We start from the raw sequence: 22478 nt of genomic DNA, 5'->3' as shown, positions 1-22478 counted from the left end.
TGAATGTAAGTGGGTTACCTTCGGAGCATGTAGGCCTTGGGAACCCGATACTACAAATTGGCGACCACGAAGGGACTCATCGGCGACTCGGATGCCCGAAGGAGAGGTCGTGACGAAGGTTTGGAAACTCGCCATAGACGCGTACGCTGCCACCGAGTGACCCGAGTCTTGGCACCCGCGGTGTTTTTTCCTTTCCTTCTGATCTGACCTTCCAGGTGGCGCCGGTCTCCGACTGAGTTCTCGATTGTCTGCGTTGCTGGAAAAGTGCCGTTTGGCTGATTCGATTAAAAGACCTTGGCAGTTGGAATCTGGACTTTTGAGACTTTGGGTAAGATTTGTGATCGGTAAGGTAGTCTGCGGACGCTTACTGAAGTTCTATGATTTGTGATCGGTGAGGTAGTCCTCGGACGCTTGCCGAAGCTCTATGATCTATGATTTTGATTTGAGTTAGCTAACATTTGTGAATTTGTGATCTTTGAATCTATATGTGTAGTGCACTTCACATAGGCAGGCATGTAGAGATGTTTCTCTAATTTTGTTTTTTTCCCTTTGAGCGGCACGCTTGTGTGAAGTACTGTAAGTGCCATTTTATATGGTATTGCGCTTTCGTGATACTTTTTGAACATGCCTGTTTTAAGCACACTCCGAGGGATGTGCTGTCTTGGAAATGGTACCACAATTTGGTTAGCGGAAGCACAGCCGGCTCCCCCAGAAGGAACACCAAATCGTGAAATGTATATCAAATTTGGCCTTCCCCCTATAATATACAGTAAATTATGGAATAAGTATACTAAATCGGATCCTGAATTGCAATGGCCTCTACATGGGTCCTTCGATTTGCGTAAAGTACAGTTTGTGGAGCAATGTTTGTTTCAACGAAGGTCTAGACAAAATATGTTTGATTGTGTACGAATGTGGGAGAAAGCGGTGCGTGAACGAATGAAACGTGAAGTTGCCTTGGCGGACAAAGAGCAGCGCAAGGCTGCTCGTGATAAGGCTTTACAGCTTGAGGAAAAGGAGGCTCAGGAGAAGAAAGAGAGGGAGGAACGGGAACGTAAATTGCAAACGACTGGTCAATTCCCTATTCGCCGACCGCTTTATCCTGTCCTTAATAATGAAATTGATGATTTTGTCATTGCTAGATCGATCACCGCCTCCGTTCGTTTTGCCTATGGCTCCAACTGCAGAATCGGATGATGAAGGACAGGATAAGCCAGGAAAGAAGGGTGTATCTGGTCTCAGGTTTTCTGCGGAGAGGTCCGCACATTTACGTAGTTGGGCTCGTAAAGTGAATACGAATTTTGTTTCCCAGTCTGAAGTTGTTACTGAAAGGGGTAATTGGACAGAACAGGAATTACTGTATTTTTTGGCTACTTTGGCAGATGAAGTTGTTACTGCATATCGTCAATTTTCAGATACATTAGAATCTAAGGCTGTGTCAGTTCACCGTGAGAATTTGGATAAAAGTTTATTTGATCTTGCAGATGTCGATGCCCTTTACAAGCAACTGATCCAGCTGCGAGATGAGACTACCAGATTGCGGGACGAGCGGAAAAAGAATAAGGAGTCCGGGCCGGAGTCTAACGGGCAGTCTAAGGAGTGTTCTCTCCGGGGTTCAGATAAGAGTTCTGCATTGCATGTTATGCCTATGCGTGAAGCCGCACCTTTGTATGTTCCGCCAAAAGGGGAAGGTACAGATGATGATAAATTGTCAAAGGATGCGAAGGGATATTTTGTATATAACTGTGTGTATACGCCTTGGAATAGAGCAGATGTTATGGCATTGAAAAATTCTTTACCTGATCTTCGTAAAAATCCGGCGGCATTCTATGAAGGGGTGGAAGGGGCTATTTCGTCTTGTGTGATGACTCTTGTTGACATAGACCTGTTTTTTGGGTTAATTCTTCCGCCTGATATGTGGAGACAGATTCGGAAAAATAATGATGAAACGATACTTGGGGGAACATGGAAAGAAATAACTGCAGCTGATTTAGATAGGGAACCGGCATGTAAGCCTTGCCAGTTGATTTTGGACCTCCCAGCGGCTATTTTGAATAAATTAAAAACGCTCGTACCTTCTAAAAAGATCGATTGGACTATGTTAGCTTCGTGCAAACAGAAGCCAGATGAAACGGTTTCAGATTTCTTTACACGCTTCGAAGAGGCGTTTCATGATTACAGTGGTCAATCTTTAACAGAAGATACGGGTCGGCATTTGTTTGTTGATAAGTATGTGGCTAATCTCCTACCGGAGATTGCAAAGCGATTGAAATCGAGTGAAAGTTCCTGGGCCACGGCGACCCCAGCGTCTTTGTTAACTATGGCTCAGTATTATGAACGGCAGGAGTTGGAGGCTAAAGAAAGTATTGATAAAAAAGCGAAAGAATTGAAAACGAAGGTGATGTTGGCACAGGTTCGTGGAACACAGGGTAGAGGGTATGATAGAGGTAGACGAGGTGGAGGCACTACGTCGTATGGTCGTACGGATATAGCGGAGGATCAATGTGCGTACTGTAAAGAGTTTGGGCATTGGGCTGACGATTGTCCGGTACTTCGTGAACAACGTAGTCAGCGTGGTCGTGGAGGTGGTAGGTCGAGAGGAAGTTATACGGGAGCAAGAGGTGGTGGAGGTGATCGTGGAAGGGCTGAGGAAAGAGGCCGTGGCCAGGACGAACGGAATACTTTTGATAGACGAAATCAATATCAGATATCGGAGGGTGAGAATGTGGAGCACCAGGATTATGTGCATGCATAGGACTGCGTAGGATGGGGTACGGAATCAATTGAAGTGCCGGTAGATCAGAAGGGTCCATATGTAACTGCGGGCATTTTGGGTTCTACTGATCAATTTCTAGTCGACACAGGAGCTACTCGTAGCGCTTTGTCAAAAAACTTGGTTCCAAGGGCTCCCCTGTCTGGCGAAATGATAACATGTGTAGGGTTCGATGGCACACCCTCCCCTAGCCCATTGTCAAAGCCGTAAAGTTAAAAATACATTCCAGATTAGTTCATATTTTGTAGGCATGAAAGAATACTTTGTGGTTATCCTATTTCCATCTCTCTAAACGTATGCCTTCATGAGAAGGGGACAAGAGGGTTTACATGATGCACCGTAATGAGAAATGGGGAGACCTCACGTTAGTACCTAGAACTATAGATAGTTCATGCTGTTTTTCTTACATTTTTTCGATATATCACATTTCAAAGCAATAAAGAAATAAAAAACATACTTATTACATAATCCAATAGCAAGGCAAGGCTATAAGGCTCTTCGTTATTAAGCATCTCATCCTTACACCGTTTAGGTACATATTCACAACAACTTCTCTTTATATACTCCTTGTTTTCATCAGACTCATGGTTATGTGTATTAGTTCCACATAATGATACATTGTTCTATAGGTCTCTGCCATTCTTGACCCTGTAGCACGAGGGTTACCTGGGTGTTTTCGAGCAGTGGCAGCAACAGCAGTAGCCATAAGGCAGAGCGAAGGAATAGTGTTATCGCATAAATTGTTGGTGCTAGTTCCCCACGCAGTAGATGCCCTGCTAAATCAAACAAAGACTCAATACCTTACGAGTGCACGGCTAACAGCATATGAGCTTACACTTTTGGCGCCACATATCACACTGAAAAGATGCGCTACCCTGAACCCTGCCACTTTATTGCCCTATCCGGTCGAGGAGGGTCAGGAAGACAAACAACACGACTGTGTTTTTCTGACCGAGGAACAGACAAAGGGTCGTGTCGACTTACAGGATATGCCACTTCCAGATGTGGATGGGGAACTGTGGGTTGATGGATCGTGTTTGAGGCTGCCAGTTGGCACGACTTCCGCAGCCTATGCGATCACGACACTTAAGACAGTGGTGGAAACAGCTAGAATACCACAGAAATCGGCTCAAGCAGCGGAGATGATAGCCTTGACAAGAGCCTGCGAATTGAGTGCTGGCCTATGTGTGAACATATACACAGACAGCCGGTACGCCTTCGGAGTAGCACATGACTTCGGGCTACTCTGGAGAGAACGTGGGTTTTTGACTTCTCACGGAGTACACATTATGCACGGAGAGCTAGTACGTGATCTCCTAAACGCGTTGCTTTGTCCAAAGAAAGTAGCGATAATAAAATGTAGTGCCCATAAAAAGATCACTGATAAAGTGGGTCAGGGAAATGCTTTTGCGGACAGCATAGCAAGACAAACGGCTATGTCCAGAACTGACTCCCCCATGTACGTGACACAATCACAGGCTGAGTGATGGAACGATGCTAGGGCAGAGATCTTAGATATTCAGAAATCAGCTACTGAATCAGAACTTGCGGCATGGGCAGCAGATGGGGTGCTAGATGATGAAGGTTGTTGGAGAAGCAAGGACATGGAGAAATGGAAATTGCCTGCAGCTTACTTGCAAGCGATGGTCCAGATGACACATGGGTTGGCGCATGTGGGAGCTCTCGCCATCACTCGACTGTTAACACGAGTTTGGGAACATCCCGAGATTGCTAATACCGCCAAGAGAGTAGTGCAGACCTGCCTGGTATGTTTGCAGCACAATCCTGGAAAGGGGACCCATACTCCGAAAGGAGGGTTCGTTCCACCTTCCGCACCATTCGAGGTACTCCAAATGGATTATATCCAGCTTGAGCGTTGCAACAATCTGAAGTATGTCTTAGTGGTGGTATGTGCTTTTAGCAAATGGGTAGAGGCTTTCCCCACGAAAGACAATACAGCTCTGACAACAGCTAAGGTGTTGCTTAAGGAGTTTTTCCCTCGATTTGGAGTTTGCAAATTTTTGTGGAGCGATAATGGGCCTCATTTTGTCGGGAAAATTGTGGAGTATGTGCTGAAGGGGCTAGGGATTCAGCAGAAGTTTCATGCTGTGTTCCACCCCCAGTCGGCAGGTCTTGTTTAGCGGTACAATGCTACGTTGAAACTCAAACTGGCTAAGATTGTGGCATCCACGTCGTTGAAGTGGCCGGATGCTTTACCACTAGCAATACTCTCTCTTAGATCAGTGCCCCACTCGCAAACTGGCCTCACACCGTATGAGGTGGTGTTTGGAAGGCCTATGAATATTTGGGGGGTGCCCAAGCCGCGATTAATACATGATGTGCCCTGTATAATGATGAACGATTATTTGGCACGATTAACAAATGATTTGCTTTCTATTCATCAACAGGTTCGAGAAGCGCTCCCTGACAACTCTACCGGAGAGGGCCATGATCTTCGCCCTGGTGATCATGTTATGATCAGATCGTTTGAGAGGGCGAGCAGCTTGGAGCCGAGGTGGCGGGGCCCTGAGCAGGTCCTTCTGGCGACCCGGACAGCTGTACGAGTGACCAATAGGAAGCGGTGGGTGCATTCAACACACTGCCGTCGTGTCTCTCCTGATCTGGTGAATCCTGCTGTGTTGACCGACTACAAAGAGATTCTGGAGAAAGAAAAGAGCCCAGCTGTGACGTTCGCCGAAGTTGAGGGAGCCTTCCCGGACCATACTGTTGCTGGACGAGAGCGTTATAATCTGCGGCCACGATAAGAAGATTTTTTTGGTTTTCGAGACTGGTTGGTTACCGCTCTGGGGTTTGTGAAACGGAAACCGGGAATCTCAAGGGGGGGATCAGTTCTGCCAAGAGTAGCGACACCCGTCTTGACCCCGGAGAAGAAAACAACGGCTACCTCGGAGCTCAGCACCGTATTTTTCTTTTTTAGGTGTAAATATACACATGTGTACATTTGAGACTTTGTGAACTTTTTGAACTATTTGAGACATTGAGAACTCTTTGAACTATGGCGTCTTCTGCATCACGAGACAAAAGAATACTTGGTGCCATTCTTTTTGTCTTGACCATTGTGGTAATAGCTGTGATAGCCTGGGTAGTTGAACTTGTGGTACCTGCACGTGAACATTTGCTGCCGACTACCCCGGCTCCATCTGAACATTTGCACTTCACCTTGCCCTATCATGAAGAACGGCACCGACAGACTTATTTGAATAATAGTTTTATCCAGATTCTGCATCATACGCATAACATGACAAATACGTCCAATTGCTGGGTGTGTGGGATGTTGCCTGGGCACCAGAAGAAAGGGGGCACTCCACTCATTCCTCTCCCGTTTTCACATAATGGATCCTGTAATGCCTGGTACACTCTCCTCTTCACTCTGAGATGGCCAACAAAAGGGGGGGTGCTTTTCAATTTGAACAAAATGTGTTATCACGACAGGGAGGGGTTTACACGGGCTGAGGGTACTCGATTTGAATGGGAGGAGTACCGCCCCGATAATGTGTCTGCCCCGCGTGTGTACAGCAATCAACGGAATATCAATGTATCCAGCTCACATGTCATTAATGTCATTGCTACTAAAGCTGATTTGTGTATACGCAATAAAGGGTCAATTCCGGTAGGGAAAAGTGAATGCAACGCCACACTTACCTTTGATAGTCCGAATGGCATATCGTTTGTAGCATCTCGCAATACTTATTTTATTTGTGGAACGAAAGGTTATCATCAGCTTCCGTTGGGATGGTTAGGCACTTGTTATGTATCTTTTGTACTACCCCCTGTATTCATCGCCCCTCCAATGTATCATAATGATTATATATTGTACCACGACTTTGTTTTGAATCGAGTTAAACGGACTGTTGTTCTGGACGATATCGACCAGACCGATACTGCCTTACAGCAATATGTGGACTTTAATTTGGGACTGTTTTCCTTTGTGGGGGCCGCTCTGAATAGTCGGAAAATACGACGATTGACCCGTGTTGTTGAGGCTGTAGCCAATGATACCGCCATTGCACTTGGGAATATTACGGAAGAACTCCAGATTTCTAGGATTGTCACGCTCCAAAATAGAATGGTGTTAGACGTAGTTCTAGCTGACCGTGGGGGGGCATGTAGAATTATCGGAAGTAGCAGCTGTGTTTATGTACCTGACAATTCACCATCTGTTTATGATGCTATCTCTAAATTGCATAAGATAGCTGCTGAAATACACCCGGACAATTGAACTTGGACTCTTTCAGGGTGGTTTTGGTCAATGCTTACTACTTGGGGTTGGAAACTGCTAACGATTCTATGTATCATTGTAGGGATACTGTTCTCTGTATGCTTATGTATTCAATGTGGCCCAGCTTTATGTTCTATATGCTTATCAGCTTGTGTACCATCGAGACGAGCTCTTGCCCATGACAAAATGATGCTTCATAAAGAAGTAACTCAAATAATGTTAATTGATATTGAGGATGAACACCCTGATTATGTTCACTATGAGGTAGCTTCAGCTAAACGCTAAAAGGGTCGTCTGTCGTAATTTGACAATGGCCGCGTTAGCGCTTAGCTGTGCTACACGTTTTCCCGCTTAAATTGGCTATACCTGGAAACGCCATTTTGTATGTTACGGCGGCCATCTTAGATCATAAGCGGCCTCGTGGCTAGCGTGCCCTTTAGTCCGTTGTCCATGCCACTGACCACTTGAGTTTGCCCAGCAACAGGCTATTTTTAGTACTGGTCAAACCCGTACATGCGCAGTCTCCACTGACCAGTTGCCCCTCAGGAATGTGCCGCCAAACTGACCAGCGGGGTTGTTACCCTCCAATGAGCTGGCTGTGTTCCAAAAGATGACCATATATGTACATAACGCTCTGTAACTTTGTGCCGCCTATCTTTTTATTACCTGCAAATTGTATAAAAGAACGGATCACACCAATGTTCGGTGTGATACTTCTTGCATTACCGAAGGGTGCTGTAGGAATGTACCACCACCCCATGGGGTCTTAATAAACTTGTTCTTTGAATTTTACAGTTTCCGTGCCAACAGTTCTTGAATGTAAGTGGGTTACCTTCGGAGCATGTAGGCCTTGGGAACCCGATACTACAGTGTCTGGCTGGATAGGTCCCTGTCATTTGACCAGCAGGCAATAAGACTATCTGCCATCTGTTTCGGCATCCTTAGAGTCATCAGAAAGATCCTCCCTCTACTCCCCTTCGAAGCAAGAAAGACCGTGGTCTGGGGCCTGATCCAATCACGGTTGGATTTTGGGAATGCTTTATATCTGGGAGCTCCTGATTTTACTCTGCGCAAACTTCAGTTGATACAGAATTGCGCAGCACGGACTCATTTACAAATCCCCCGCAGATCTTCAGTAAAGTTCCCCCTAAGGAGACTGCACTGGCTTCCCATTAGGGAAAGAGTTAATTTCAAATCACTCTGTATTGCACATCAGGCCTTCTGGTCTTTAGGCCCAGCAATTAATCTTCCCCTTATTACACCCTATCATCCTGCCAGACAAATGCGCTCAACTTCTGCCAATCGGGCCATTGTGCCGAAAATAAAGAAATCAAGATCGGGAGGCCGCTCCTTTTCCTATAATGTGGCCAAGCTGTGGAATGCCCTTCCCCAGCATTTAAGATCCAACCCCACCCTCATTTCTTTCCGCAAACAGCTGAAAACGCTTCTGTTCATCAACTAGTAGTTGGGTAAGACATCCCTCCCTCAAGCTACCTAAGCCTCAGTTGGTATTCTTAGCGCTTGGACGCCTCAGGGCAGCTATGTGCGCTTTTGAAAACTCAATTCATTCATTCATTTCCATCACAGCAGGCAGTGACTTTCTATTCATGTTTAGAGCGAGTTGGTTGCCAGAAGAAACACATTCCCAGCGGTCACTATGGCAGTGGTTATTTTTAATATAGTGAAACGTAAGCCTCATGGCAGCGGCCGGCTACAAACTACCACTTTCTGAGTGAGACTGACGTTTCACTCCCCCAGTCAATCACTGGCTAGGCTCGAACCCAGTCATGGGCTGCTAGCCAATCAGAGGCCTCTAACGGGTCTCTGGCTCTCTTCCAGCCTTTCTGATTGGCTGTGGGTACTCTGGAACTGTATTCCTTACGTGATTTAATGTCTACTTGTCCATCGGACAAAAGAGACAATAAATCTTCTTGCCCGTCACAAAAAACAACATGGCTCGGGCCTCGGGCGATATGATTCCCCCACCCCTGTTGACAACACTCTTCTTTTGTTTAGAGTTTTAGGTACTCTTACGTTTGTGAGCGGACATCTATTTAAAAACACAAAATAAACATATTAACTTGTATTCATAGACTATTCTTATTCTGTCTTTCTATTAAACATTATCATTGGGAAAAATACCTTTCAGTGCTTGTGGTTCTTTTCACCAGAACAGTGTTCGTTAAAAGAATGCAGCCTAAACTATATTTCTTACTAGATTTGCAGAGAAATAAAAGAATAATATTCACTATATGCACCAAATCTTTTCTCATAGTATAATGTGCTTGTCTCTAACTTACTAATAACAATCTTCAATATCAATATAAAGCTTCTCTTAAAACATATGAATTAGTCTAGAAATGTTTTTTAATTATTGTCCTCTTCTCTTGGTCTTATTTCTTTATAGGCACAGCTGCTGCCCTTCATTGCACCAAAGTTTTGGGAAAAGTTCCAGAATTCCAAGGTGAGTATTCGTAAAAGTATATTTATTCTCAAAGATCGTTTTTTGTTTGTGTGCCCTAAAACAATGACAGCGTCTTGCCTTTATAACCCTTAAATCGCTTTTGGTTGACCAAGTGCATAGAATTCAAACTAAAGTAATTATAAAATCAAGTTTGTAAATATCTTAATCCCTTTGAAAGTGCTTCCGATCATGCACTCGATAACCTTACTTTAACTTCTCTTTTGTTTTGTATTTCAGGTCGGGACAGAAAGGAATCAGGACCGGAAACAGTGATCACCGCGTTGGCGTAGCCATGGAGACGCAAACAGGAATGGAAGCACCGAAGAAGAGATCCTCTCGTTTCAGGTAGGATGCGGAGACGAGACTGCAAGCACAAGTGATTGGGTTTCAAGGGCCTTTAAAGAGTTCTTGAGAGGTGGGGTTCTTCAGTTGGAGAGGGAAGAGAAACATGGCTCACATGTTTTAACTGCTTAACCAGACAGGTGCTGTTTATGAAACTTAGTTCTGGGCTTGACAGCGTGACTTTTAAACAAATGCACCCTCATTCTCATATTAGAAACAAGCACAGGCAAATGCAATGTTTGTAACCAGACTTTAGTGCAGATGACTGGGGCAAAATAAAACAAGCATAAGTAAATACAATGATCCACTTTTAGTACAAACTATGGAGCCTTACTGATATTCTGCATATTAATAACTAAACAAAGGCAGTTGTAACAACTATTCCACAAAGTACACAACCATAGCATGACTATAAGATGTACTTATGACACAGTGTGAGGCTGAGCTATATTCCTTGTACAACCCCTAACATACCGTACCCACCAAGACAGTGCTAGATACATGAGACAAGGTGGTTGTACCTAAGGGGCTCATGACCTTCCCCTTCCTCCTCACACCCCCATTGCAGGTAACCCGCTATTTCCTACGGCCCTTAACCTGTAGGCATTTTCAAAATGGCTGAAAGGTGGATGCAGATGATCAGCTATCTGTACGATGGGGGCACGCTAAAAACATTTACTCAATGCAGAGAGGAGTTCCAGCTTCCGGCGGGAGCTGGGCTCCAGTATGCACAGCTGCGACATTGATTGTCCTCGCCCATGATGCAGCAGGCGGACAACCATCCATTCACTCCCTTTGAGCGATTGGTACGTTACTTTGATGAGTGAAAGGGCCTTATCTGCAGGGTGGACAGAGAAGTTGAGAGAAGCAGGAAGAGGCTGCAGAGGTCCCCCGACCAACTGGAGCTGCCACAGGGGTGCCGACGTAAGGAGGAGGCAGGCAGGGAAAAGGATCAGCAGGTAACCAGTGGGGTAGGCTAGGCCGGTGGTGGCCCCCTACCGAGGTAGAAGCGGCCAATGATAGGCCTATTGGCTTGTCTCTGAGGGAGCCCCGCCCCACACATTCCTGCCATTGGCTGTCTTGGCTGTTGAGTTTTTTTCCTGCAAAAGGGCACTTAGGACCCTCCACCTGTGGTAAGGGGAGACCACTGGGATATAAGGGAAGACAAGAGGGGCTACTATTTCCACGCTAAGGGGAGACCACAGGGAGACAAAGGGGCCACTAGTTCCATGGTCACCACCTTTGTCACCGTCATTATCACCCCTCCACAGCTGCAATTCCTCTTCGGCCACTCCTGTTTCACCCTCTGCCTGCCCCTCCGGACACTGCTAGGCGGCCAATCAAAGGGGCCCCATCCTGCCGTAGGGGGCTGGAATCCATCCCCTTGTCAAGAGAGGGCACTGAGAACTAAGGCGGGTGAGGCCCGAGCTGGTGAGGGTCTAAGCGGGTGCCTGGCTCTGCCCAGGGGTCCTCGCCACAGGCAGAATCAGCCGGAGGGCAAACAAAGGTGAATAAGCACTGACAAGTCCAAGATATGCAACAGGCCAGTGCAGTGAGAGCGACCAAAAAAGAACCAGATCTACTGGACTAGTAGGACCATAGAAAGAACACACCCAGTCGAACTGCTTCAAATGACATCAAATACACCCTGGAAAAATCTGGAAACAGAGCAACTGGAGCAGACCAACCACTGATCAATCAATCACTCAGGGAATTATAAGCGCCCTACTCACCTGTGAGGGTATCAAGATGCTGGGGGAGGGGGTATGCAATTCCATTCAGTCGGAGAGCCAGGTCTTGAGAGTTTCCCTGAAGGTGTTCAGGGAGGGGTCTGATGTCTGTAGGTAGTTTGTTCCTGGTCTTGGCTGCAATGTGATAGAACGGTCTTCCACCTGCTCTGGCTCTGTGGATGCGGGGGGTTTATGCCAGTGCGAGTTTGGCCTGATAAAGAACGCAAAGGCCCTGCACTCATCTGGAAACTGTTAAATAAACTACCTTTTAAGCTGGGGGATAGGACCCTACTTAAAAAACATAAACAAGCCAGCGTGCTACATGGGTGGAAAATGACAAAGAGGAGACTAGGGACTACAACTAGTAAAACCAACACTGTGGGAACGTCATCTATGGAGACTCAAGTCCAGCTCGAGTACACCCCGTTGTACACTCAAACTTCAATGCCATGACAATTTGCAAGTACTTCACGTCAATGCCTGCCACACTGGGAACACTGGTGAAAAGGAAACCATGCAGCAAGACTATACTCCACGGACCATCCTCAGAAAACCAGGTGCAGCAACAAGCAGACGACGGACAGAGCCAGGAACTAAATTCACACTGCTGTGAGAAGCTGGTCGCCCTTCGACCCAGGAATACTAGCAGGGTGACACAGGGCAAGGAAAACCCAAAGTCTTAGACATATCATCAGCAGGGGACTCCCCGAAAGGCAACACACAAAACTCGGAAGGGAAAAGAAAGGCGACCCTCCAGGCCCTCATCAAGATCTGTCCCTATCACAGAGCTTGTCAGTAATGGAGCCCTACACTTTCAATCAAAGTTCATCTCTTTTGGGACTGGGAAATAATAGCCCTTTGGGGGAACAGAACTCTTACCATTTATTTGCCGAGACAAAGCTCACAACTCAATCCGGATGCTCCCACCAAATCTCTTGTATCCTTAATAACCTCAACATTGACGATCACTATTAATACCCTCACATGGCAAACACAAAAACTTGAAATTAAAATGGACACCATGCAGGCAATAGCAACAGCTATAACAAACATGGCAGCCAAAATTGATAATTTAAAAGGAAATCTAGAAATGATGAAGATGCAGCATTCTGCGAGGTGTTCAGGCCTTCCAATCTTTGAGAAGCTCAGCTCTCTGCCAGAAGTTTTTACATCACTAGTCACATAATTAAAACAAAAACAAACAATGATTACAGACCCCTGGACGAAGTCACAAAAGACCCGCCCCAATTAAAGTAAAAAATAATGTAAGTAACGAGACAGCGGGAGCAGGAATCTCCCTAACACTATTACAGTTGACAACAATGAAGAGCCCAATTCAAGCTCCACAGAACCAACGTTAGAAGTCAAGACCCTTACCTATGTTAAATTCCAAGCTAGCAACGTTAGCACAGGACTAGACACTTCTCCTACCTCTTTGCAGCAGGCTACAGCAAATAGTCAAAACAAAATCCATTACGACTCGACCGCAACAGGTAACCTTGAAGAGACTGCGGAACCTTGTAAACTGCTATCCATAAGATCATAAAAATGCCTGAAGAAGCAAACAAAAAAACATCAGACACCAGCCCTGTGCAGAGGAACTACAACTGCGCGTGGAAGCATCAGACGGTCAGACCACAGAAACTCTACCCAATTTTTCAAATGGCGAGGCCCACCGAAAGCCCAAGGAATGATCAGTCAATTACAGCACTTGTAGCAGAACCACTTACAAAATCATGCCGCAGAGACGGCACGGCTGATGAAGGGCGGAAGCAAGCCCCCAGGAGATCAAACTCCCTTTACAAACCGCAGTAGATGGGGCAACCACACAGCATGGCATCTAAACAGGCAGGAGCGAGATATGCCACCACCCAACATGGATAGGCAAGCACCTCTCCCCCAAACAAACAGTATTGGGCTGCGCAAGATCAACGCAGCTCAAACTGACACAAGAGCAGATATAAGAAAACAAGTTGCTTACCTGTAACTATGGTTATCCAGTATTGGTATCTTTCATAGATTCACATGCCTGAATCATTCCCCGTCGTCGAGGCGGGAGTCCCACGGTAAAAATATATACAATAGCAGTGCCTAAAAACTTTCTTGTAGTAGGCTGGAAAGCCTGAAGGCCTAGCTAGGCCCAAAACTTAGCAGCTTATCTACCTCATTATGTAAAAAGACCTGAAATAGTAGCCTCAGCCAATCAGCTGTCCTCACCCTCTAGAACCTTCCCAGCCCAGGCAGTTCTCCTCAGATTTTCCCAGCACAAGTGAGAATAAGTATCCATAAAATAGAACTGCCCTGCCGGGGAGGACGGTGAGTGCATGTGAATCTATGAAAGATACCAATACTGGATAACCGTAGTTACAGGTAAGTAACTTGTTTTCTTATCCAGTATTGGGGTATCTTTCATAGATTCACATGCTTGAATCAGAGTAGCAAGCAGTGACATCACGTCTGTCGTTAGAGGAAGGTGGTAGACAAAATAAATCGTATGCACCCCCACACAACCTGGAAGGTTATAGAACACAAACTTGTTTACATAACTGTGGGCGTGGGAGTAGGGACGACCGTGACACCAAGTAGTGGGGTTAAAGACGGTTTTATTTTTATCGCTCTAGCAGGTTTAGACATCAACGTCTTTCTATTTCGAAGTGTCAGTCTCTCGCTGGCGAACACGCTGGGATCCGTGGCGGTGGTCTTCTCCTTCCTTAGTTGGGGGTAGATAGGACGTTCTCACAGTTGCCTCCGGCTCCGGTGCATGCAAGAGACCAACAGAGAGGAAAGCCGTTAGTGTCCAGTCCTCAATGGGGGTTGCACCAGGGGGGTCCGGGGTATGTGAGGGTAACCCAGTGAGTCGTGCCTTCTGATATATACAGTGCTCGGTGTACAAGGGAGGTAGGGGAAAAAGGGGAGGAACTGGGAAGGGAGTAGGAGAGTGGATGGGAAGGGAGAGCAACACAGGGTAGGAACAAACAGGGACTATCTACACTATTCACACGCTATCGCTTCGCCTCCCCAACCAGGCTGCCCAACGCCGCCGTACCTGTGACAGCCACACTCCTCCCTCGGGAGCGTGGCACGGCGGTCCGCAGGGTCGTTGGCCTCCTGGCTTCCCTCCGTCCTCCGACTCTCCGTCCCCTCCGGGATGTTCCTCCGGGCTAACTCTCTCCGCGTTCTCTCCGGTTTCGCCTCCGTCCTCCGTTCCGCTTGCTTCCGCCTGTCTCTCCTCCTCCGGGGTGCTCGCACACCCAACATACATCACTTCCCTGTTTTTCTCCAATCCGGTCACTCTGACGTCCTTCGGGGGCGTGTCCTCCTCTTCAGTGGGGAACGCCCAGTTAAAGGAGCCGCTGTTGTTGTCCTCGTCATCCGGCTCGCATCGTCCTTCCTTCCACTGTTCAGACTGTAAACAAAGAGTCGGTGGATGGTCAGCAGGGTAAGGGTTCCACCAGTCACGCGAGGTAGGCGCCCCCACCTTGTTACACTCCTCCCCCCCTGGGTTCGCCCGCTCGGGGAGAACGGGCATCCTAGAAAGGAAGTCTGCATTCCCGTTGTCCCTTCCCTTCCTGTGTATCACTGTGAAGGAAAACGGTGGCAGGAAGAGAAACCACCGTAGGATTCTCGCATTCTGGGATCGGTTTCTCTGCATCCATTGCAGTGGGGCATGATCCGAAAAGAGAACGAAGGCCTTACCCTCCAAGTAGTAGCGCAATTTGTCTACCGCCCAGCGGATTGCCAGGCACTCTTTTTCCACCGTGGGATACTTGCGTTCCCTCGGGTGGAGTTTCCTACTCACGTAAAGTATAGGATGTTCGGCACCATCCTGACCTTCCTGGGATAATACCTCACCAATGCCAGTGTCAGAGGCATCAGTAGCCAGGAAAAAAGACTTCTCAAAGTTTGGAGGGATGAGGACCGGACTCGTGGTGATTGCAGTCTTTAGAGCCTGAAAGGCGGCTTGGGCCTTTTCGGAGGGAGGCATCGGAAGGGTGTTTTTGATATTTTTCTGGAGTAGGTCCGGCTCCGGTGCATGCAAGAGACCAACAGAGAGGAAAGCCGTTAGTGTCCAGTCCTCAATGGGGGTTGCACCAGGGGGGTCCGGGGTATGTGAGGGAAACCCAGTGAGTCGTGCCTTCTGATATATACAGTGCTCGGTGTACAAGGGAGGTGGGGGAAAAAGGGGAGGAACTGGGAAAGGAGTAGGAGAGTGGATGGGAAGAGAGAGCAACACAGGGTAGGAACAAACAGGGACTATCTACACTATTCACACACTATCGCTTCGCCTTCCCAACCAGGCTGCCCAACGCTGCCGTACCTGTGACAGCCACACTCCTCCCTCGGGAGCGTGGCACGGCGGTCCGCAGGGTCGTTGGCCTCCTGGCTTCTCTCCGTCCTCCGACTTTCCGTCCCCTCCGGGATGTTCCTCCGGGCTGACTCTCTCCGCGTTCTCTCCGGTTTCGCCTCCGTCCTCCGTTCCGCTTGCTTACGCCTGCCTCTCCTCCTCCGGGGTGCTCGCACACCCAACGTACATCACTTCCCTGTTTTTCTCCAATCCGGTCACTCTGACATCCTTCGGGGGGGTGTCCTCCTCTTCAGTGGAGAACGCCCAGTTAAAGGAGCCGCTGTTGTTGTCCTCGTCATCCGGCTCGCATCGTCCTTCCTTCCATCGTTCAGACTGTAAAGAAGGAGTCGGTGGATGGTCAGCAGGGTAAGGGTTCCACCAGTCACGCGAGGTAGGCGCCCCCACCTCGTTACACTCCTCCCCCCCTGGGTTCGCCCGCTCGGGGAGAACGGGCATCCTAGAAAGGAAGTCTGCATTCCCGTTGTCCCTTCCCTTCCTGTGTATCACTGTGAAGGAAAACGGTTGCAGGAAGAGAAACCACCGTAGGATTCTCGCATTCTGGGATCGGTTTCTCTGCATCCATTGAGTTGGGGCATGATCCGAAAAGAGAACGAAGGCCTTACCCTCCAAGTAGTAGCGCAATTTGTCTACCGCCCAGCGGATTGCCAGGCACTCTTTTTCCACCGTGGGATACTTGCGTTCCCTCGGGTGGAGTTTCCTACTCACGTAAAGTATAGGATGTTCGGCACCATCCTGACCTTCCTGGGATAATACCGCACCAATGCCAGTGTCAGAGGCATCAGTAGCCAGGGAAAAAGACTTCTCAAAGTTTGGAGGGATGAGGACCGGGCTCGTGGTGATTGCAGTCTTTAGAGCCTGAAAGGCGGCTTGGGCTTTTCGGAGGGAGGCATCGGAAGGGTGTTTTTGATATTTTTCTGGAGTAGGTCGGTAAGGGGACTGGAAAGATCAGCAAAATTCTTAACGAAGCGCCTGTAATAACCAATGAGGCCTAGAAAAGCCCTCAGTTCCCTTTTAGTCGACGGAAATGGAGTCTGCGTGATGGCTCTGATTTTCTCCTCTTGCGGGGCTATCACTCTCTCCCCAAGCATGAACCCCAGGTACTTCACTTTTGGGAAAGCAGCTCTTGATTTCTCTGCGTTAACATGCAACCCTGCTTCCTGTAAAGCAGTTAAGACATTGGCCAAGTGTCCCATGTGGTCCTCCCAGGTGGTACTGAAGATGACTATATTGTCCAGATACACCGAACCCCCCGCTAGCTATAAGTAAGGGTGTCAGGGGCACGGAGGCTGCCCTCCATTGGCTGGGACTCTGCCTGGAGTGGGGGCTTCGTGCAGTGAATGGCCGCACCCCGTCGGACAAGCTAGGGAAACCAACCTTTGACAATGGGATTAGTGCAAGTCGCATTGACTATATTTTGGTCAATATAGAATCCTGGTCACATGTGATGGATATGGTAGTAGAGACCAGGCCAGAGAGTGATCATAACCCCCTCTCTTTGGGGCTCAGGGTTCCCGGACTGGGTGTTCTCCAAAAAGAAACAGCCTGTATAACATCTGATTTAGTCCTGTGTGATAATAGAAGACGGGTCAAATGGACTAGGGTCATAGCTGACCCAGAGCTATTTTGTAAAATAGAGGAGTTGGTCCTAGACACAAGGAACAGGATGACTGTATTATCCCCCGATGGTGGAGCCGATTCCCCTACCATTGATCTTCATGAGAAATGTTTTGCGGCTCTCAAAAATCTTCTTACTAGGCCATCTAAAAATAAGAAAGATAAACCACACAAAAGATGGTACAATAAGAACTGCAGAGAAGCCCACACTAAACTAATAGCAGCTGTTAAAACCAGGATAACCCCTGATATCAGGAAAGCTAGGCAGTTTTATAAATACACCCTTTGGGCAGCTAAGAGGGACTGGGACGATTCTTACTGGTCAGATCTCCTTAAAGCCTGTGAGTCGTCTAACCAAGTAAAATTTTGGGAGATAGTTAGATGGGGCAGGGACTCGGACTCCCAAATCCCCGTAAACCATGTTTCTGCTCAGGATTGGGTGAAATTTTTCTCTGCCCAATTTAAAGATACAAACGCTGAACAGGAACTGGCAACCGAGCCAGCAGTAGGGATAATACCAATGTCTCTTGGGGATAGGCTCACATTTTCCACTTCAGACACAGTACATGCCCTAGGTTCTGTCCAGTCTGGTAAAGCCCCAGGTTTAGATGCCATACCAGCGGACCTTTTTAAATTGAACCTTGATTTTTGGGTTCCATACATCACAACACTAGCAAATTCGATTGCAGCAGGGGCTAGGGTACCGCAATCCTGGAAAGGTGCCGAGATACTTCCGGTACATAAGAAAGGGGATCGATCATTACCTAACAACTATCGCCCCATAAGCCTGATCGACTCTGTTCAAAAAATTGTATCAAGTATGGCCCTGGCAAGAATTCAGGGGTGGATTGAGCAGAATAATATACTCTCCCCTATGCAGGCAGGGTTTAGATCAGGCACCAGCACCTTAGATCAGGTGTTCCGACTTACCATGCTGTATTGGAAGGTGTTTTTTTTTGGGAGGTGGGGTTATCTATGCCGCCTTCGTTGATCTTAGGTCGGCTTTCGACTTAGTTCCTAGGGCTAAACTATGGGAAGCCCTCAGACTTATGGGTTTGCCCCTTGAACTTTTGGAACTAGTCAGCCGCTTACACGAGGATAATTTTGCTCAGGTAAGGTGGGGGAGACAGGGTCAGGTGACCAACGGCTTTCCTGTCCAACGAGGGGTGCGCCAGGGCTGAGTGTTGGCCCCCACCCTGTTTCTCCTGTTCATCAACCAGGTAGTTGCATTCTTTACTAATACACAAACAGATGCACCTACCCTGGGCGGATTAAAATATCCTATGTTAATATTCGCCGACGACACCCTGCTCCTTTCTAAGACCCGGAGCGGGTTACAGGCAGCCCTGAATAGGTTTGCTGAGTTTTGTACAAACAATGATCGGCAGATCAACGTTGACAAAACCAAATTTATGGTTTTTAACAAAAACAAACCAATCATAAGTTCGGTTACCCTGAACGGTGCCCCAATTGAACAGGTCAAGGTCTTGACATATTTGGGCGTTACTCTTGATCACCAACTTAGTTGGAACCCCCAGTTGGAGGCTCTAAAGCTAAAATTTGTTCGCCTTACGGTATGCTTACTGCAGGAACAAAAAAAATCCCTGACCAAACGCATTATACCAGCGGTAAAAATGTATGAGGCCAAGGCTAATGCTGCTACCCTGTATGGAGCTGACATATGGGGTTATAAGGACTTAGCATTGACCACAGCACAGAATAGGTTTCTGCGGAACCTAGTCGGGCTTCCACAATCATCACCAATAAAACCACTGCTCTTAGATCTAGGTTGTAGACCTCTGGACGAGATGGCACAGTTTCGTCTCGTGGCACTCTGGCGCCGCCTCTGGACGACTCCAGAGCTTAGCCTCTTCGCCCGCAAACTGGATGAGGTCAAATCATTGTGGGGTGCTCATAAAATTCCATGGCTCCGGGAAGTAAAACAAACATTGTATTAATGGGCCTCTCTGAGCTGTGGTCACATCCTGAATGCTCTAGGTTTCCTTCTAAACAAGAGTTTAAGGATCTTTTCTGGGCTACAAAAAAATCCTCACTGGTCACTCATTCTTCGGACAATAGTTTAACGGGACTCTTCTTAACACATAAGGTAACACCGTCCCTTGAGCCCTATTGGGACTTGATCTGCAAGACCCTAGACCGTAAACTGTATCATCAGTTTCGGGTAGGTACACTGCCCATCAACTCCTTTACTGCGAAGTGGACGAAGAAAGCAAGTAATAAGTGTTTTTTTTGTCCCGACCAGGTAGAAAGCATTGGTCATTTTTTTTTTGCATGCCCAGCATATCGATCTCCTCGATTGAAATGGCTGAAACCCATATGTATAACCTTGAATTGTGGGGGACATCGTGAAGCCCTGCTGAAATTACGCGATATACGAACTGAAATGTCTGTGATCTGTGTAGCCAAATTTCTGGGGTGGGTGTGGCTGATCCGTACAATGAAATTGAAAACCCTTTTAAATTAACTGTCATAAAATGTTTGTATGCTGATTGTTGATACATTCTTTTTCTAAAAACTTGGGGCATGTTTGTTGTAGCTTTTTTAAATAGTATGTATTGTATGTCGTCTTTTATGAATTTTATTCGAAATAAAGACTAAATGAACTGAACTGTATCGGGTATGGGGTGCTAACACAGTGTTCATTAGTCTTTGAAAAGTGGCCGGGGCTCCGTGGAGTCCAAAAGGAAGTACATTAAACTCAAAGAGCCCATCTTCTGTTGCAAAGGCGGTTTTGTGTCGGTCCCCCTCCCTCAGGGGGACCTGCCAATAACCCTTGGTGAGGTTGAGGGTAGTGATGTAACGAGCCTCCCCAATCCGTTCAATCAATTCGTCCACCCTGGGTATGGGAAACGCGTCAAAGGATGAAATAGCATTCAAGGGACGGAAGTCCATACAAAAACGGGTAGACCCGTCGGGCTTCGGAACCATGACTATGGGCGATGCCCAGTCACTCTTGGAAGGTCTTATCACCCCCAGTCTTAGCATGTCCTGTACCTCCTTCCTCACATCGGCCCTTTTTGCTGCTGGTATGCGATATGCCCTCTGTTTCACCACTTGACCTTCCTTTGTTTTGATCTGGTGCTCTGCCAAATGAGTACACCCCGGGGTGTCCGAAAATATCGCAGAGAAAGGGTGTAGGGTTTTTAACAACTCCTTTCTTGCGGTGTCAGTCAGCTCGGTATTCACTGGAAGGTCCATCAAGGTGGAGGCAGTGTGGCGGGATGGTAACACTAGATGGGCGGAGCGAGGAGGCTGTCCTATCCATCGTTTGAGGAGATTAATGTGGAAGGTTTGCCTCCGGGTAGGAGACATTTGTAGCCGGTATGTTGTTCTCCCAAATGAGTCTAGAACCTTATAGGGCCCCTTCCACTCACTCTTGAACTTTTGGGATGAAGATGGTAGGAGCACAAGGGCCCAATCCCCTTTTTCAAGAGTCCTCCACTTCTTGCCCTTATCGTAGTATTGTTTTTGTATTCGTTGCGTTTTTTCCAAGTTCGAGTATGCCAAGTCCCTTAGCTTCCCCAGTCTAGATCGTAACTGTTGGGTGTATTCTAGGAGATTTCTTTGTTCCGCTGCCTCCTCCCTCTCCCAGGCCTCTCTTGTGATCTCAAGGAGAGATCTTGGTTGCCGGCCGTAGAGGAGCTCAAACGGTGAAAACCCTAAACTGCTCTGTACCTGTGCTCTTACTACATATAGGGCTAGGGGTAACATCCTATCCCAATCCTTATTTTCCGCGCTCAACAATTTTTTTAGGGTTGCTTTTAACGTCCGGTTGTACCTCTCTACGAGGCCGTCCGTTTGGGGATGGTATGCGGACGTTCGGATGTGGCGGAGGTCCAGCAACTTACATACCTCTACCATCATCCTAGAAACAAAGGGAGTTCCCTGATCCGTTAGGATCTCCCGTGGAAACCCCACCCTGGAAAACAGCTCCACCAGCTTTTCCGCTACATTCTTGGTAGTCGGGGCGCTGAGGGCGAAGGCCTCCGGGAACCTTGTGTTGTAGTCAACCACCACGAGGGCGTATGTATGTCCTCTGGAGGTCCGTGGTAGGGGACCGATGAGATCCATCCCCACCCTATCCCATGGGTTGCCTATGATTGGCAGAGGTTGTAGGGGAACTGCAGGGGGTCGTGTCAGGTTCTTTTTTTGGCACACTTCGCATTGTCGGCAATACGTCTCTGCCTCCTTATAAATACCAGGCCAGAAGAATAGCCGTAATATATTTTGAGTCGTTTTCTCGGCCCCACTGTGTCCAGCCGTGAGGTGGGTGTGGGCGTAGAAAAGAATCTGCTCCCTGAAATCTTTTGGTACCACTAGTTGGGATGGATCCCCGGCTTTCCCTTCTCTATACAGCAACTCGTTCACTGTACTGAATCTGGGGTACCCCTAGGTAAGTGTGGTTTGCGCGAGGTGGGCCGCTTCCCAAGCATTCATGAGGGACGGGTCATTGGATTGGGCGAATTTAAAACCTCTATCAAACACCCAGGGTTCGACAGACAGGTATGCCCCTGCAGGGAGGTCCTTTAGTTCTCTTTTAAACAGGGACAGGAAATCAGGGTTATCCACTCCTATTATAAGCTCTTCTGGTAAGGACTCCACCACCCCCACTTTCACCAAACATGGCCCTCTACCTATTGGGTGTAAGGTTATGCGAGCTAGCGGGTAGGGTTTAACGTCACCGTGAACGCATCTGATGTGAACGGTGCCATCATGGCCTATCTGGCCGGGGTGCAACAGTCTCTTCTGTATGACAGACTGCCTACACCCAGAATCTAGGAGGGCTTTTACTGGCTTACAATTTACCCGTACCCTTACATAGAAAGAAGGGCCCATTTCTGCGGTGTACATCACGGCTGTAGGGATGTAGCCAACCTCCATGGGTTCCTCGGTGTGGGGGCATATTCTGGCTATGTGTCCCCACTCTC

This window comes from Lissotriton vulgaris, chromosome 1_1 (assembly GCF_964263255.1).
Source record: "Lissotriton vulgaris chromosome 1_1, aLisVul1.2, whole genome shotgun sequence".
Lineage (NCBI taxonomy): Eukaryota > Metazoa > Chordata > Amphibia > Caudata > Salamandridae > Lissotriton > Lissotriton vulgaris.
Note: the sequence above shows the minus strand (reverse complement) of the source record.